Raw genomic sequence first — 18,014 nt, forward strand, 5'->3', positions numbered from 1 at the left:
CATCAATTGGTTTTCTAACACGGGAGTCCTCTTGGACGCTGCCTTGCCACATCATCTTGAGGGCTGAATCTCAGCAACCCTTGTGTCACCACTCGCCTTCCTGAGAGCCACTTCACTGTGTTTGGATGTCAAGCAAAGCCATCTTTCCAAGGAGATCTTGGAAATCAGGATTCCCCTAGGATTTAAGGTTTAAGAAATGAGGATTTGAGGAATTGGAGCACTTAGGCGGAACTGAGGTGGTGTGTGGCCCTGCACTCTGTGACACCCAGAGTGCTGGCACCGGGGCAGAGCTGGGCACTGCCAGCACCTTGTGCTCCCAGTACAGGGCACAGGCTGACCCTGCTCTTCCCCCTGCAGCCTGAACGCCTTCCTGTGCCAGAGCAGCAGCCATTTCCAGGGCTCTCATTTCCAGCTCTGGGCAGGCTCTGTGAGAAAGGCAGGAGCTGGTGCAGGGAGGGGAACGTGACCTTTGTGCTGCTCGGGAGCCTTTGGAATGTGTTCCGAGCCTTGTGGATAACACATTTCCCTGTTGAAAGGACAGCGTGGCTGCAGTCTCCTCTGCTGCCCACAGCCCTGGGGGAGGATCTCTTTGTCTCGGGTGTTCTGAACGTTTTCCTCACCTGTGACCATGGGATGATTCCCTGGCTCTCTCTCCTCTGGGAGCCGCCGGGCCAGAGGGACCAGCCTGGCCCAGTTCAAGGTGTCCCTGCCCGTGGCAGGGGGTGGAACAAGGTGAGATTTAAGGCCCCTTCCAGCCCAAGCCATGGTGGGGCTCCGTGATGCTGGGAAATGATTCCATGATTATCTCAGGGTCCAACTGGGAAGCGCGGCCGAGGCATCCAGGCAGCTTCAGAGGCAGCTGTGGGAAGGAGCTGCTGAGCTTCTGCTCCCTCTGGGAGGATAAAAGGCACATTTGTACTTTGCCTTGGATGCTCTTATCTAAGAGCAAGCCCTGCTTGCCTTTGGGAAGAAGGGCACAGGAGCAATAGCTATTGGCAGATCCAGTTATAAAGAAGCCTTTATAAAAGCTATCAAAACTGTCCCCACGCTGCTATTGTGGGGTTTATTATGTTCCTAAGGAATGGAGGCTGATTCAACAGAAGTTTCACAATGAAATTAGGAGATACTATGTGTTAAATTGCATATTTTTAGTCCTGTCTGTTCAGCTTAGGGTTAAGGCTCAGTTCCAATTTCCTTGGAGCTGTTGGGTGTCCACAAAAGACCTGCAAGTGCTGCACAGGGATTCTGCACAGGTAAGGTGTGCTTTTATCAGCAGATGTTTGTGTGCCTTAATCCTCTTCCATATTTAAACCAGCAAGAGTGAACTATTCCACCAAATCAATGAGATTGGGGCAGATCAATCGATTCAGGACCTTATTATCTGTCTGAAATCATCTCCTCATGTTTCAAAATGAGTGAAAACCAGGCACACTGCTTCATCTGACTGTTTAGGAGAGCTTAACCCTGCAGCTGCAGTGGGCACACGGCCCTGAATTTAAGCCCTTTTCCACAAAGAGCCTTGGAGTGCTCAGCTGTGGGGTTTTTCTGGCCATAGACACAAAGACCTGATGATAGAATCTCACTGTCTGTGTATTTTCAAGTTAATGCAACAAACACTTGTGGAGGGAAGGGGACATTAAACGCAGATAAATGCTTGACTTCTTTCCAAGCGTCCAGCGTTAATTCCTTAAAAACAAACACGTGGGGAAGAACACAGACCTCAAAGGCAGCCTCTTGAAAGACTTGTCCCAAGTTGTCTCTCCTTTTCCCAGGCCCTGGGACCACTCACTGCATTTTGCAGTTGTTCCACCTGCACATTCGAAGTGCTTGAGCAGATTTGTTGCTCAGATGATTGAGTCTCGCACAGTAGCTCAAATCCAGGTCTAAAGGGAGGCTAATCCCTTTAATGCCTGTCTCGTGGCTGTTCCTCGGGAGAACAATGGGATGGAGAGTGAAGAATGATGCTGGAAAGGGTGAAAATGACACTTTGTGAGTACCTTTAGTGCCCCTGCTGTGCTGTCCTGTGTCCTCCATCCCACGGCCCCCACGCGTCGGTTTTGTGACTGGAACAATCCGTGGTGAGAGATAAGGAAAAGAATCCACATAAAAACAGGCTGGCAGGGCCATTTCCTCCATACCAGGGACGCACTGGAGCGGATTTTTCTGCAGTCTTAAGATCTACCCCGGCCAAACCTAAGACTCAGACTGTTATTTCACGTCCTCACTTGCTGTCCTATTGTAACTTTTCCCACTTCCAAGCTTTGCAGTTGCAGCTAATTCTAAATTCTTCTGCTCTTTGTGGGGCCTGATTTCACAGCTTTCTGAAAGCCTTCTCACCTTTAACATTTCCCCCAATAGCCATGAGCTCCCAGGGGCTGCTGTGGCTCTCATTTCGGGGTGCTGAGGTCAGTACCTGCCCTCTGCCTCCTCCCTGCTCATCCTCATGATGCCTGGTGATTAACAGGAGGAGCTGTCTCCCTAATTTTTCAGGGAAGGCAGAGCAAGGAGCCGTGGATGTCCTTGGGGTGCTGATGTCCAGATGTGTCTGAGACAGATGGACTGCTAAGAAAACAAGAGACCTAAGGAAGTCTCAGCCTTTTCCATCCCTGTCTCTAATTTTTCATGTCTATCGAAGCACAAAAGATGGATTTCACTGTGTCTGACTCTGCTGAGAGGGAAGGGAGGGAAACATTTTGTCCAGGCAGTCGGTGTTCATTAAAAAGGGAGATGAACTTTGCTCAGTGCTTTAAAAAATGGCCTTAAAATCTGGCCCGAGTCTGTGCTAGTCATACATTCTTCATAACTTTCCTTTCAAAAAGCTTTTAAAACTCCCCAGCACGGGGCTAGGAGCACTCTGGGTTGTGAAATTATCTTTGCAGACCTTGGGATTTTTTTCCAATGGTAATTTCAGAGCTCATATGTCAACAAAGCAGCGCACAGAATTATCATTTCCCTCTGGACTTTTCAAATCTGTATCTCCAGGGGAAATCTAGAGACCACATGACATCAGCTCCGAATATATTAATAAAAATGAAATGTGGCATTTGTTAAAACCCTTTTGTTGGAGAAACAGCCTATTTTTCTGATTAAGTGCTGTGTCAATGTTACATCACACTGACTTGAGATGTTTCTGGGTATCAGCTGGGCTGACAAGCTTTAAAAATACCTGGAATCCTCCTCCTGGCATTAAAATCCACCAACATTTGCTAAAGTAATTACTTCTGTTGAATGAATCTGTGGCGTGTCTGGGGAATTTGCTGCTGCTGAAGCTTTCCCCCCCCCCCCCCCCATCGTATGTGTCACAAACTGATTCCATGCAGAGGCTGCAAAAGCCTTAATATAATCAATTCACGTGCAAATAAATATAATTCTGTTAGTTCTTGAGTGGAAGACAGGCTCTGGAAAAGTCTCAGACCGAGGCTTATGTGGTTCTTTGGCAAATATTTTTCAAGTGTTTCCTCCTCTTCAAGCTGGAGATCCTTCTAATTAAGCAGCTAAGGCCAGAACTGCTGTCCAGCTGAGGGGCAGCTCCAGGGTTCACATCCCAGGTGGTTGATATCAGGACATGACTTTATCTACCAGAGAGCTTCACACGTGCCCTAGATTTTTTAATTCTTTCCCCTCACCCTTCCCCTCACTGTATTAAGGCAGTTTGTTATGTCCCTATCAAATATTTATGGGGTTTGTCCATTGGCTTTTCCTGAGGATGACTGAGCTGGGAGGGAGCTTTCCCCAGAGCAGGGGTTCTGCTGCTTGGGAGCTGCTTTGTCCAGCATCCCCCTCCCGTCCATTTCTGCAGCTGGAGTTCCAAGGGTGCCCTAAAAAAGGACAGGAATAAAAGGCACGCGATGAGGATAAACGTTAATATTTACTTCCACTGTTTCTGTGGGTAGTTAAAGCCTGTATGATTTTATAGGATGATCAATACAAATTTCAAACAGTTTTGATGTTCAGCCCTGCTGAAGCACGGCCTGGCTGTAAAGTTTATCATCGCTGGTAGCTAAATAAAAACACAGCAATGCAGCTTCTGTCTTTGGGGTTATTTTTTATTCTATTCTACAATTAAACAGCCTGGCAATGTCCCAGGCCAGGTTGGATGGGGCTTGGAGAAACCTGGGATAGTGGAAGGTGACCCTGTCCACGGCAGGGGTGGAACAAGATGATTTTTAAGGTCCCTTCATCCCAAACCAGTCTGTGGTAATGGATGTGGTGATGTCTTGATTTAACTGTGTATTTTTAAAGTAATCTTCGATATTGTAGATTGAGTTTTTTCGTGGAGATGAGGATTTAGATTTGTAATTCCTGATGTTTAGAGCCTCTCAGAGTTTTGGAAGATGGCGTGGTAGGAGTTTCTCTTGGTTCAAATTCCCCGTCCACTGTGGTTCGGTGTTTACACATAAGCAAAAAGCGAGACAGAGAGAGATTCTGAGCTCTGGGAAGTCTGGCAAGGGGGTCAGAAAAGAAGCTGGATATTGCATCAGTGCTCCTCTGTCATCTGTTGACATTGTATGGAGTGCAGAGGTCAAACTGATGGCATTCCCAAACAGTGCAGAGTATTCAAAATTCCTTTAGTACCTCAGATCAACCTCGAAGTTCGATTAGAAACTGAGTTAAATGTTTTGGAGAAGTGCTGGTTTAGATGTTTTGTGGGTTTGTGTTGGACAGGTGCACTATTCTGCTTTGGCACCCAGAAAAAATGCCAAACAGAAAAAAAAAGAAAAAATAACAAAAAAATCAACCAATCCCCACTTTTAAAGTTGAAAGTTGCATAAACCTGTGTGAATTTCCTTGGCTTGCACATTTCTGCCAAGGCTGGAGGGTTTGTAGTGCCCTGTGACAGTCTGTGCATGCTGTTTGCGCCTGCACATGGAATGAGGAGCAGGGAGGAGTTTCCCTCCTCACAGCTGCTGTGATCACTCTTCTGTCAGACCCATCTCTAAATAAACCTGGTATTTACGTGTGCTTCGAGTGAATGGAAATGCAATTTCAGGGACTGCTTTGGTGCCCCTGAGGGTCACTGGGGAAACTCCCACTAACTCAGCCAGGATTTCACATTTGCCCTCAGCAGACAACCAATGAACCTGGAAAACGGTACCAAGTGTACCCTCAAACTGATGGCTTTTGGAATAAATCTGCTTTTTACACACTTTTCAGTTATCTGTATTTTCAGAATCAAGCAAACAGTGGAGCTCCTGCTCCAGTAGCAATGAAATGTTTCTTCCATGAGGTAGTTTGTGATCGGGTCTGTTCTGACTGTGCAGAACTGGGGAGGTACCACCAGAAACAAATTGGGCTGCCCAGAGCTGAAGGAATTGGTTTAACAGGATGTGGAGAAAATCCTCTTTCCTGTCTGCAGGTAACAATTTCCATTCAGTTGGCCAATTTTGTGCTGCCTCTTTTCTGCTGCTTTTTGCCGCGTCTCTTTCAGCTTTTAGACATCCCAGGAGTGGATTCAATTAAAAGTCAGCAGCAGCAGCAGCAGGGTGCTGACCCAGAGGAACATTCCTGGGCTGGTTGTTCCAAGGGAAAGCTTTCCCAGCTTTTCCTCTGCACCCTCTCATTGTGCCTGTGTGGCTCAGGGGCAGGAGCAGCAGACGAGATCCCACAGAAAGCTGCTTAAGCAATTGGATTTGGGATGTGCTGAATGCCTCAGCAAACCTCAAAGCTCGATGCTCCAGTGGAGAGAAAACCTCATTTCGTGCAGGGCTGCTTAGCTCCTCTAAGCAGGTTTAGGAGCAGATCCTCTGAAACCACCCTGCTCTGGAGATCCCACCCAGCCTGGCTGGGAGGGGAGAGGTGGCTCTGAGGAGACACCTTTGGCTTGGCATAAAAACAGGCTGTTCAAAGCCATCGTCACTGCAAAGCTGGGGTAACAAAGATATAAATAAAATAAATAAATACATAAAATACATTTAAAAATATAATAGATGTATTATATATTGTATATAATGTAGAAATATATCATATATGTATTATATATTGCATGTAATGTATGAATATATATTTAGTATATATTGTATATAATGCATAAATATATATCTACACACACTTATATAAGGTAGTCCATCTTTTATAGGTATAACATAGATCTTTCTATATATCTGTATTATATATAGATGGATTTGGGCATGTTTAAGGGGTTCTTTGCCCATGAAGAGCTGTTCAGCAGAGGGCCTGAGGCTGATGAGTTCTGTGTCAGGGGAAGGAGCTCTGCTCTTCCTCGCAGGTACACTCAGGGCTTTATAAAATCAGCACCTCATGCAATTCCAGCTGCTGCCAGCTGAGTTCCCTCTCCATCCACAGCATCCTCTGCTCGCTCCTCTGCCTGCTCTGATGGAATGGTGCCCTGGCCAAGCACCTTGCTAAAGCCCTCAGCACAGGTGGCTGATAATCTGTTTTAATTATGGTTAACGTGCTTAATTTCAGAAGTGATGCTTAAAGCTGACAGGAGGTTCCAAAGAGCTTTCCAGCTCTGCCTTCCCAGCCTGGCTGGAGTCACACGGGCTCTAGCTCGCAGGCTTTTAAATTATTTACCCAAAATTAGCTTTGCAGGAAGAATTAAAAATAAAAAAAAATTTTAAAAAAAGAAAGAAATTGAAGTTTGAGTCTATTAAGAACTTGATAGAGGAATGGAATGGAAATCAGAGCTCTCGTAGGAGCACTTTGGCTTCTGCTGATCTGCAGGGAGTAACGGGTGAGTTTTGGAAATCTTGTTGGTTTTGATTCCCCCCTTCAGCTTCTCCCTGTCCCCCATCCCTGTTCCCCCTTTCAAACACCAAGCAACTCCACTTATTTTACATTTTCCATGCCTTTTGCAGTGCTCAGCCCTGTTAGCAGGTGAACAGAGTGATGTGAATTGATAATTCCCTTCCCAAAAGGGGTCCTGGCTACTCTGCACATGATGCCTCCAGGTCTGGGGCTTGGTTTGTTGATTGGTTTTGGTTGTTTTTTTAATTTGGCTGTGGAAACAAAAGCCGTGCATGTGTTTAACTTTGTGGCTGCTTGCAGGGCTGCCAGGCTGCCTGGGCAGCTGCTGGAGCACTTCATCATTTTGATATAAACTAAAGCCTGCTCCCCTCAGCGCTCCACTCACAGCAATCTGTCTTCCAGGCGAAATTAAAACCGGTTTTAGCATCTGATTAGCCGTGTAATCCAGCAGTCCAGGGGGTGTGGAGAACAAAGGCAGTGGGCCGGCAGGAGGGTGAGTGTGCATCCCCTCTTCTCGTGTTCTGCAGCTCAGGACGGGCATTTGGTGGAAATTACCCCTGCTCGGTGTAAAGTGTGCTCAGCCACCATCAGCACTGAGCAGCACAAGGTGCTAAACCTCCCCTTTAATCTCAGAATTTCAGCTCTGCCCGTGGCTGCTCTCACTGTGCGAGGGGCTCCGAGTCCCCCCAAGGAGATAACCCTGCAAGAGACGTTTCTTTCTTACCTTTGCTTTAATTTTCCTGCTGTTTGTTAGTCTTCCTTTTAACCCAGGCAGTGCCTGGATAGGTTTTCCCCCTGAAAAAACCATTCCTGGTACTTTGCAGCTGGGACACTGAGATAATTGCTTTTCCCAGCCCTTGCCCTGTGCTCGCATAGATTTTATATCTGTTCCCCACTTCAAAGTATCCCTCCTTCATCCTCCAGTATTCCCAAGCACAGCTGGAGAGTCCAAAGAGCAGTTTGGAAATTCTATCAAGGCAGTATTGAAATGTCAGATACTGGAAGCCCATGGGGGTTTCAGTTCCTGAGTCGCAGAGCTGCAGATGTGATGTGAAAACAATCATCCAAATGCACAAACTGCAGCCAGAGATTGCAGGATTGCAGAGATTGTTTGTGCTTTAACAATAAAGCAGTGATTTGATATCTTATGTGATTTCTGGGCTATTAAACTCTTTATGTTATGGTGAGCAAGCTTTGAAAACCTTCGCATGATGAAGCTGCAGATGTTTTGGCAGCAGTGGAAATTTGGGATTCTGCTACTGCCTCATCAGCTACTGCTCTCTGTTGGGTTTGGGCCTGAAATAAAACAAAAAGTGTATTTGACAGAGCAATGAACTGCCTGGTGGGGCAGGGCAGGGAGGTTCTGCTGCTGAGCAGATCTCTGGGAATTCAGACAAACCTGTGGGTTCTCTTTGGGAAGAGCTCCACGGGCTGTCTGTAGCTGGGAGCATTAACTCAGGCTGGTTGTGTGGCAAGGCTCATTTGGGAAGTTCCCGGGAGTCTGGGTGATTCCAGAGGCCATAAAATGTGGTGTGATTTGGGACTGTGCCCAAACCTGCCCCACATCCTGAGGGAGCTGCGTCTGGTGTTGGGGAGCACAGGGAAATGGAGCTGCCTGTTCACAGCTCTTCCTTCCAAACTCTCACAGCTTCTCTGAAATGTTACCTACAAAGCTTTCCACAGCAAATGCCAAGGGGCTGACTGGAAATTCGGGTGGTCACATTGTGTTCAGCCGTGGGGTTCAGGTCATTATTCTTCCACTCTGGGTTAACAGTGAATGGAAAAGGCGAAAAAGAAAAGAGGAGCAAGTACTGGAAGAGGCAATGTCAGCCTGGAGCAAGGCTCTGGAGGAGATGGGGAGCTGGAGCAGGAAGGAGAGAGGTGTCTGGGGAGAGCTCAAATCTCCTGAGGGATTGAAGTGAATCATTTAAGTCCTCAGCCTTTATTATTGAGCCAAACTGCCCTCCTTGCCATAAACTGCTTTGCAAAAGGTCATCCTTCCTCTGGGCCTCATTGCAGTGCCACATAATGTGGATATTCTGGTGGTTTGGAGTTAAATAGGAACAGGAGCCACGAGCAATTACACTCCTTTACAGAGGTAACAATTATCAGTTAAAGGCACTCAGGCAATTACACATCTGGCTGGTGGAACTGTTGCTGGACATACCAAAAAAAAGAAAAAAAATATATATGAACACCTGAAAGATATTTGCACTTTAAATACTCCTCCAACCTGTAGTACAAAACTTTGCCTGCCCAGGTAAGGGAGAACTGTGTTATGTGGATGCATCAATGTGCATTTACAGATAAAATAGTACACACAAGGCTCCAAAGGGAAGTTTTGCTGTTTCAAAGTGGGATCAAATTAATTCAGTTCAATACTGGGCTCCCCAGCAAAGCCTGTCTGCCCTGCCTGCTCTCAGGGCTGGATGTTTGGTCTTCATCCTCATATATGAGTTAGGCTGAAATTCCTGAGATGGAGAAAAATCTTTGAAGGCCAAAATTGGTGCCCAAGTGTGAACTTTGATAGGTTTCAGGAGGGTTGAGTGTTGTTTCAGGGCTGGTTTTTAGTTTAAAATGCAGTCAGTGCATCAGCTGTACCATTAACGGAAGATGCTGTGGCATCTGAGGGGAATTTCTTTATTTAGCAGGAATATTAAGTGTGAAATGCCACAGCTGAAGAGATAATTGAAGGAGACAGTCAGCCCTGCTCAGTACCCCCAGTGTCCCTGGCTGGGGGAATTATTCAGGCTTTTAAAGTCCCCTTAAAGTGCTCTGCTGGCCTCATGAAAAATCCTCCTTCTGCACTCACTCCTACTCAGGAGACCTGGAGAACCTGAAAATTCAGAACTACAAAATAGGCTTAATTCTTGCAGAAGCTTCCATTTAATGTTGATGTACTTGGAAAATTAGAAAAGCTAAAATTGCACTGCTGTATCAGGCATTCAGGAAGTTCTGTGCAAGGCAAATGCAACATTTTGGAACATAACATGCAAAAAAAAAAAAAAAAAAAAAAAAAAAAAAAGCGATGGTAATTTGGGCAGTACAATGTGTGTCCTGTGCAAGCAGTGCCCGTGTTCCTTGTTTTCTAGTGGGAAAGGGAGTCTGTGTTCCAGTGGAAACAAAAGTGATAAAATAATCCAGATCATCACTGGGGAGGGATGTGTGTGGGAGCAGAAGGGGCTCAGTCCCAGCTGCCTGGGCAGTGGGATTACCATTCCCATTACCCAGGAAACCCCTCCAGCTCCAGGGAACCCAGGTCCAGCTCTGTCCTTAACCAGGGACAAAGGTTATGGTGGCCTTAAACCAGAACAAACTCAGTTATTGCTTAAATTCGCTTAAAATTTAACCCACAATTCATTTTTGTCCTCTGATCTGAAATAATAACGAAATAAATCTCGATTTATCAGCGTAAGGGGGGTTTAATTTCTTCTGCCACGAGCCAGCCCTGCAGCCTCTGAAGAGTCCCAAGGTGAGATTTTTGAGGCGGAATCCCACAGGGATCAGGGGGTTTGTGAGCTGCATTGCTGCGGTTAGGCTTTAACCTGGGGGAGGGAAGGGTAATGATTAATTTGCGATCAAATCAAAGCCCGCGCCGCTCGTGGGGCTGGTGTGTTATCTGAGTGGCTCAGGGTGATGCAAGCACCTCTGAAAACCCGAGTGCAGGCACGTGGAGGAGAGGCAGGTGACTCTGGGGATGCATTATCCAGGAGCCTGCTCTCAGTGATAAGCAAAGCGCTGCAAATTCATGCCACTGCAATTACAGGGTAATATTTTCATTATTGATGCAAAAAAAAAAACAAAAAAAGACTTTGAATGGCATTAATTGCAGCTGGTAAATTTGTCACTAAAGGCAGAAAAGGGGAATTTGGTTCATTTATTGTGTTTTGGAAGCCAGGTGAGGAAATGTTTTCACTCCTTACACAGTAATATTTTCTTTGCTGCTTCCCACAAGACAAAGAGCACCTGCCCAAGGAGCACATCTGGATAAACGAATCCAAATGCTTCCAGGAGAGTGGGCCAAGGAATTCTCTCCAACATTTAATTAATTGTTTTATGGGGATGGGGAAAACAGAAGCCAGAGCAGGGCAAGTTAATGTAATTTTCATCTTGGAGGGAAAGGAATGATTTAAACAATGGTTAATGTGTGGGAGCCTGCTACTGCTTTTTGACAGAACTGTGCAGCAGCCAGAATGCAACTTCATTCTGCTGGCCTGGCTCTGGAATTGATGGGGCATTCATGGGCTTGAATTGAAACAGCCTCGACTTCTGTCTCAGAGCTTGCTGTGGGTTTGTGCAGGGTGCCAGGTGTCCAAGGCACTGCTCTCCAAACATTTTGATGTAATTCAGATAATTCCCCAAACATGACTGTAGATTAGAATTACTGCAGAGAAGCCAAGTTTAAGTGGAGTCTTAAGGATGCTGCACTGGATAAATTTGAATGTTATTTATTAAAGAATATAATAATATTCTTTTATAATTATAATATTCTTTAATATCCTTTATTAATATTCTTTATTCTTTTTCAATGTCAATATTTAATAATGATTGTTACAATGATTCAATCTGTAGGTGACACAGAGGGCCAGAGGTGACAGCTCCGGGATGGTTTGGTCAGGAGAGTCCGAGCAAACAATGTGCATGTTTTAATAGGTAATAGTGACTAGCTAATAGGTGATTTTAATAGGTAATATTAATTTTAATAGGTGAACGTAAAGCGGAGAGTCTGTAACTGAGGTTGGAGCCCACACTGAATGGGAATCCTCTCCCAGGGAACTGGTTCTGTGGAGCTCAGGAAGCTGGAGAGGGACAGCTGGAGCTTTGGTGGAGACAAACTGACCTTCTCTGGGTCTCTCCAGTGTCTGGGAAGACTGGGAGGATTTTGGTGGCACCTCCCTTTGGAACCTCAGCGTGTAGGATTTGTTTCCAGCTCTCAGGACAAGCTGCTGATGAGATTGCTGTTCTGTGTTCTGTGCAGAGCCCATTGATAACTCCCTGCACACAGGCTGGGCTGTTTCAGAGGCAGGTGCAGCTCGGACAGGCTGAGCACAGGCTTGAGGAACACCCACCATCAACTGCTGCTGCAAACAAAGGACTCAGGCTCTTGGAACTGGCACCTTCAACTGCACAATCAGCCCTGCTTGGAGCTTTGGGGATGGTTCTTTTCTGTTTTTTAATAATTTCCTCCAATGGCAAACCAAACTTTCCCTCGCTATTGCCTGAGGCCAGGGTTCACCAGCTGTCAAAGTGCAATAAATCTATTTAAATAAATAAAGCCTTTCCAGCTGTAATGAAGAGGTGTAAATGCCATCAGAGTTTTACCTCCTGACACCCCAGAGCCGTGGTGCCCTGGCCGGTGGGGGTTTGTACATTTACACAGTTACAAAAGTCCAGTTTGTACATTCCTGGGTTTCTGTGGGGCCCAGAGCTGCACATCACGCTGGGCTTGGGAGGATGACGGGCTGGGCACTCCCTGCCAGGACCTGAGCTCTGCATGTTCTGGATATTGGTGTAAATTGTTGTTACGCCCCACCATGACATCACTTAGACAGCTGGGATTTGGACAGAGTGTGCACCTGCTTTGCAAAAGCACAAACTAATCCCATTTGGGGCTAAAAAAAGCCCAGTTTGTGGGCAGAGTGCTGGTTCAGAGCCTCCACTGCCCTGTTCCCCAGGGGATTTCCTCCAGCATTACCTCAGCTTGTGGTGCCACAGGGCTCCAGCACTAAAAACGAGCACTGTGGTTCTCACAGCTCATAATTCATTCTGAATACCGTAATTGCAAAAAATAACTGATTTACTTCAACGCTGAGCTGAAGCACTGCTGGCTGTTGCTGTTTACATCAGGAAGCCATTGTAAAAAGGGGCAAAACCCATTTCCCTTGGAGGTCCTGGGAAGTTTGGTACCACCTGGAGTGCTGAGCAGTGCTGCTGGTGGCACCAGGACCTCAAAACGCACAAGGTGTGATGTGTCCTTGGGTGTGATTTCAGCTTGCTCCTACCAAGTTAAAGCTGATTGCCTCTCTCCGTGTATCCAACAGAACAGTTCCTTCCTGGGAAAACATTCCCAAATTTTGCCAATTCATCCCCCAGTGGAAAAGCTTTCTGAGGAGCAGGGAGGAAAGATGAATGCTGCCCCTTTGCTGCAGCTAGGGACAGGCTGTGCCAGCTCATCACAGAGCTGTGCTCAATGAGATTTTCAATGCAGCCATTTCCCTTTTCTCCACGTCCTGCAGTGCTGGTCTGGTTCTGTTTTGTGCTGCCACGCTTCACATCTTCTGTAAGAAATGAAGGTACAGGTCATGGGGAGTTAATTGGGAGCTGAGCTCTTCCCACAGGCTACGGGAAGACCATTTGGGGACAGAAATAGAAAAGCTGCCCTAATGTTCCTCCAGCCCTGGCCTTTGAGAAGGGCTTTGACTCCTGTCCTTCACAGGCTGGGGATGGGTGAGGGATCCTCGTGGGATTTGGGGTGCAGGTCTGTGGCAAAGTGCAGTGAGCTGGCAGAATGAGAGGACACCAGACCAACCTTACCTTTATCCTCACATAAATACCCTTCCAAAAATACAGCAATTTTTAGGAATAGCGAATTTAGTGAATTAGCACCGTTCTGTGTTTCCATCCTTCAGCTGAGCACTTGGCATTGTAGCAGGAGGGGTTTTTAAAGCTGGTTCCAAACTAAGGGATAAACTCCTCTTTGCTGGGTATCTCAAGCGTTTTTCATGATCCAGCTCTTTGCTCAATTCACCAAAGCTCTGAGCAGTCATGCAACCAAAGACACACCCACGAGCACAGGCAACGGAAAGTTATTTCAAATATTGAAATACTTGAATAGACTTCCTATGGATTTCTTTAGCTGTTTCCCCAGTTTTTCCTGTTTGTAAAGGTGGAAAGAGACCAGCTCTTCTTTACTTAGGAGGAGGAGAAGGGTTTTTCAAGTGAATCAAAATTAATTATTCCATCCAGATTGAAAGTCAAGGGCTCTATTTCCAGCTCTGTGGCTGGCTCCTGATTGCTCCTTGGCACGGTGGCACCTCGTGACTCACATTCCAAAGGGCTCTGGAAGGAGCAGCTCCTGGTCCTGGATGAGCTGCACCAGCTGCAGGACCCGTGTGAGGGGCAACTGAACCCCACCTCTCCCAAAAAACCCCCAACCAAAAACCTAAAAAACACCCCTAAAAGCCAGGAAGGTTCGGGGATGGATGAGGGGTTTTTTTCCAGCCAGAAATCTGTCTGGTCCTTGTCACTGTGCAGCAGCTGAGGGTGGTGTCACAATCTTAACCTTGCCCCAGTGTTCTAGGGTAGTGTCCAAAAAATATTTGAAATTATTTTCTTCAAAATATTTCTCTTTTAACGTGGTTACCTTGAACTATACAAGACTCTGGGCCAGTCAAACGATCCAAAGAATTGTCCAGCAATGCAAAAGCTGCCCACAAAATTTTAATCTTGAGTCTACATAAGGTCTGCACTTTTTCACTGATCACTGGGTGGGATTAAAACCACCCTGCAGAGGCTCAGGCACAGTCCAGCTCCCAGTACCTGTGTTCCAGTTGTTGCTCTTTTTATGAATGTAGAAAAATTTTGGTTAATCTTCAATTTCCTTTTTATTGTTGGCCAATATTTTCCTTGCATGTTTTTTCCTTTGGGTTCTTCTGCATCTGAGCCTCCTTCTTTGTGAAAATTTAGTTAAAAAACAAATGAAAGGCTGAAAATCTCAATAACAAAGAAAGCAAATCCCAGTGATTCAGATTCAAAACCCTTTTTTCAAGTCCAAGTGCTGTTCCCTGTGAGAAAGAGATGAGCTGCTTTTTGCAAAAATGGACCTTGGAAAATGAATTTTATTATGAACCTCCTTCTTTGTAATATGCTTATCTCAGTTAGTCACAGTCGAGTATTAAAATTTTCTATCAGTCACCAGTGTGTATTCAAGGGCTACAGGTCCCACGGATGATTTTCTGTGACTTGCATTTTGGACCAGCTCTGAGGAGATACAAAGGAACCCTCTGTGCTGGGAAGCCTTGACAAACTGCAGTTAAATATGGAGAAGTCTTAAAAATTAAACCGAGATTTTGCTCTTTTGTCGCCAGAAGTGTAGGAGAGAAAAAAGGCAAAGATGAAATAACTGGAGACTGGGAAAAAGGATCAAATTCTTCTTGTTTTCTTGAGGAAATGGTCACGTGCAAGTGGCCTCTTTGTCTAAGCAAGACATGAGAGGGTTTACCTGACTCACCTGGTGCTGGGAGCACCTCATGGTGCAGCTCAAACAGAGCCCCAGCTTCAGTAAGAAATTAAACATAACCGTGATCAGGATATTCCAGATGCAGCTGCCGAGTTTGTGTGGAAGGAGTGCAAAGGAAATTAGGAACAGCAGGAGTAACTTGAATTCTGGGAAGCACTTCAGGTGCAGGACGTGAGGGGAAGGTTGCTGAGAACCTTCCCAAAGCCCCGGGGAGAGGAGGAGAGGAGCAAATGCAGAGTGACAGGGAGGTGTCCTGCGGGAGTGCAGGGGTGGGAAAGGCTCCACGGGAAGTGACAGTGGAAAATCCCTCGGGGTTCTGGTGTAAATGAGCTCTGTAGTGAGGGGAGACACAGAGAACTGGGATCTGCCGAGCTGATCCAGCTGCTTAGGGGCTGTGAGACATAAAACACTGCCAGGGCTGGGAAAGGGGTTTGTGGTGATGCCTTGGGAAAGCTGACCTGGAACAGAGACTGGACAGAGCTAGAGAATAAAGTAGATATTTATTAAAATGCCTTTAAGGATACACCTGGGGCAGGACAAGAGCCTGGCCAGGGCTACACCCAAGGTGGACCCAGAATGGTCACAAAATGGACAAACAGTCACAAGGTCTCACACTTTGATAAGTTTGGGTCCATTTGCACATTGGGGTTTAATTGTCCAATTACAGCTCCAGGCTGTGAGGTCCCATCCTTCTTGTTCCTCCCTCCAGCCCACCCTTGTTTGTGCTGTTGGGCTGAAAGTTGTCCTTGGTCCTCAGCAGGAAAAGGATTTGTTTTGTGTCCCTGCTCTGTGCAGAGCTGAGTGACACTGAATGTGAGCTCAGAGCTGCACCCCTGGGCAGCACAGAACCAGAAATACATGGAAGCTCAAACTTAAGGCATCAGTGGAACTGCCCAAATTCCTGGAACTGCCCATCTTTGGGGGGATATGGAGCACGGATAGGGGAGGAAGGAGGGAGGGTTTGCTGAGGGTGATCAGTCTCAATAAGGAAGATCTAAGTGGAATCCACCAATAACAGAGGTCAAACACCTGAATATTTAGAAACAATTAGGGTTTCTGCTTGCACTAAGCCCGATTCAAGTGCCTTATTCACAGAATCCTGGAATGGTTTGGGTTGGAAGGGACCTTAAAGCCCATCCAGTGCCACCCCTGTCCTGGGCAGGGACACGTCCCACTGCCCCAGGCTGCTCCAGGTGAGAGTCTGTGGGCCTGCTTTAGGACAGTGGTAATTCTGAGAAATGCTTGTCAGTATTTCCCTGAGTTTCCAGGGATAAAGAAAAGTGAGTCAGAATTACGTGGTGGTGAGCTTTGTCTGCTTTGACTTTGAGGGAGAACTCCCCTGAGAGGGTGCTGGACTTTTAGCTCATGTAAAAGGTGCAAATGACACTGTTTTAAAGCAGACACACCACTCCAGTGTCATTCCACAACTTTTAGCAGGATTTCTGATGACACTCCCTTTTCCTGGGACCACAGAGCCCTTTTGGACTCCTCATGCTCTGACCTGGGCCTCGTCCCAGGCATCTGAGCTCCACTCTGGGAGGTTTTTTTCTGCCTCTGAAGGTCAAAATCCTGGTGGTGACATCACAACTGATGTGCTTCCAAAGGGGTTGAGCCCACGGAATTGCTGGGAGGTTTCAAGATGAAAACAGAAGGAGAAGTGAATCAGCTCTTACGAAACAATGACCTCCTCCATCTCCCCAAACAACTTCAGCAGTGCAGCAAAAATAACACAGAGGAATCCAAGCAGTTGCCAGAGTGAGAAAGGGATCAGGTTTGCAGCCTGGGGGTCTGATGGAGCAGGAGGATGGATGCCCTGCTCCACGCAGCTCCACCAGCTCACTGCTCTCCCTCACTCCAGCTCCAGCTGCTCTGGAAGCGTGCAGCCTCAGTACTCTGGGGTTTTATTCTAATTATTGCGACAGTGATGGAAATTGTTCTTACCAATACGTATTTCAATAACATTTTGCACTTGCTCAGCATCTTTGCATTGAAAATCTCAGAAGTGCTTAACAGAAGGCAGTAGGAATCATCTCCAGTTTTTCCTCCGGGGAAGCTGAAGCAGGCTGGTAAGGACCTCTGGTGTAGATTGATATTCTGTGATTTTGGAGAGGCAGCACACTCAGATTTTTTAGGGGGTGTTTTGCTGTTGTTTTCCCCCCTCTTTACTGGAAGGCCATTCCAGGAGGATGCAAGAGGTGCCTGAGATTTTGGGCTGGGTGTGTTTTGACCTTGAACCCTGGAAGAGAGAGCTCAGTGCTGCTCAGTGACAGATTGCATGGCAGGGATGAGGAAGGGAAGCTGTCCCGGAGCACATTTCTGCAGAAGTGTCTCTCTGGACACGCTGTCATCCAGCAGAGAGACCTCACACAGGGATGACAGACAGGAGAAAGATCCTGCCTGCACTGGAGAGCTTGGGCTCGTGCCAAAGGAACACCTGAGAAGGATGAGGAGAGGAGACAGGAGCCCAGCACAGGGGTGCTCCCGTAGCCTTTGTGTTTGTGTTCTTCCCTTCCCAGCTGAATTGCCTTCCTCCTGTTTTTGTGTGGCCACATTCCCATGGCTCGTGGCCATGGTCCTGCAGGGAGCTCACCTGGCAGCCCAAGGCTCTGTCCCAAACACACCTCACAGCTCCCAGGCCCTTGGAACACCAGAGTTCTCCTAAAATGGGATGACATTTCTCCTTAAAGGGATGAAAAATCCCCTGTGTCTCCTAAAAGCATGTCCCCCTGCAGAGGAGAACCAAGAGCTGGGGTGATGGGAGGGGGTGTGGGAAAGAGCATCTCTGAGACAGCAAACTGGAAGGATTTCCTGTCCCCGAGGAGGGAGCAGGACAAAAATTAAGGAAGAAGAGGGAACAGCCAGCAGATGACCCTGTAGGGTTTGGTACAGGGGGTTGGGACCCACAGCCTGGTGCAGCCCTTGGTTTTCAGGGAGCTGGGGAGGGTTTGCCACGAGGGGAACACCTCGTCTGTCAATCCTGAGTCACATTTCTGCCGTGCTTCCCAGTCCTTGGAAGAGCTTCCAGTCCCTTTCAGTTACTGTGCAAGTCACCATTAGTGATGCCAGC

General features: G+C 46.9%; 1 protein-coding gene and 1 long non-coding RNA gene across 10 annotated transcripts in view; both read left to right on the forward strand.

Annotated features, from left to right (window-relative positions):
- IQSEC1 (IQ motif and Sec7 domain ArfGEF 1) overlaps positions 1 to 18,014 on the forward strand; it is a 268,694-nt gene that overhangs the window by 164,637 nt on the left and 86,043 nt on the right. The window lies entirely within an intron of this gene.
- LOC136296556 (uncharacterized) lies at positions 6,013 to 13,733 on the forward strand. Of its 2 annotated transcripts, XR_010722957.1 has the most exons (5): positions 6,013 to 6,694; positions 6,819 to 6,911; positions 7,111 to 10,180; positions 11,281 to 11,361; positions 11,687 to 13,733. It is a non-coding gene; the product is annotated as an uncharacterized lncRNA (long non-coding RNA). The 2 variants fall into 2 exon arrangements; XR_010722956.1 differs by having other exon boundaries at positions 11,281 to 13,733.

The sequence above is a fragment of the Chamaea fasciata genome, unplaced genomic scaffold (genome assembly GCF_029207755.1).
Source record: "Chamaea fasciata isolate MVZ Bird 193981 ecotype frontalis unplaced genomic scaffold, bChaFas1.0.hap1 SCAF_13, whole genome shotgun sequence".
NCBI lineage: Eukaryota > Metazoa > Chordata > Aves > Passeriformes > Sylviidae > Chamaea > Chamaea fasciata.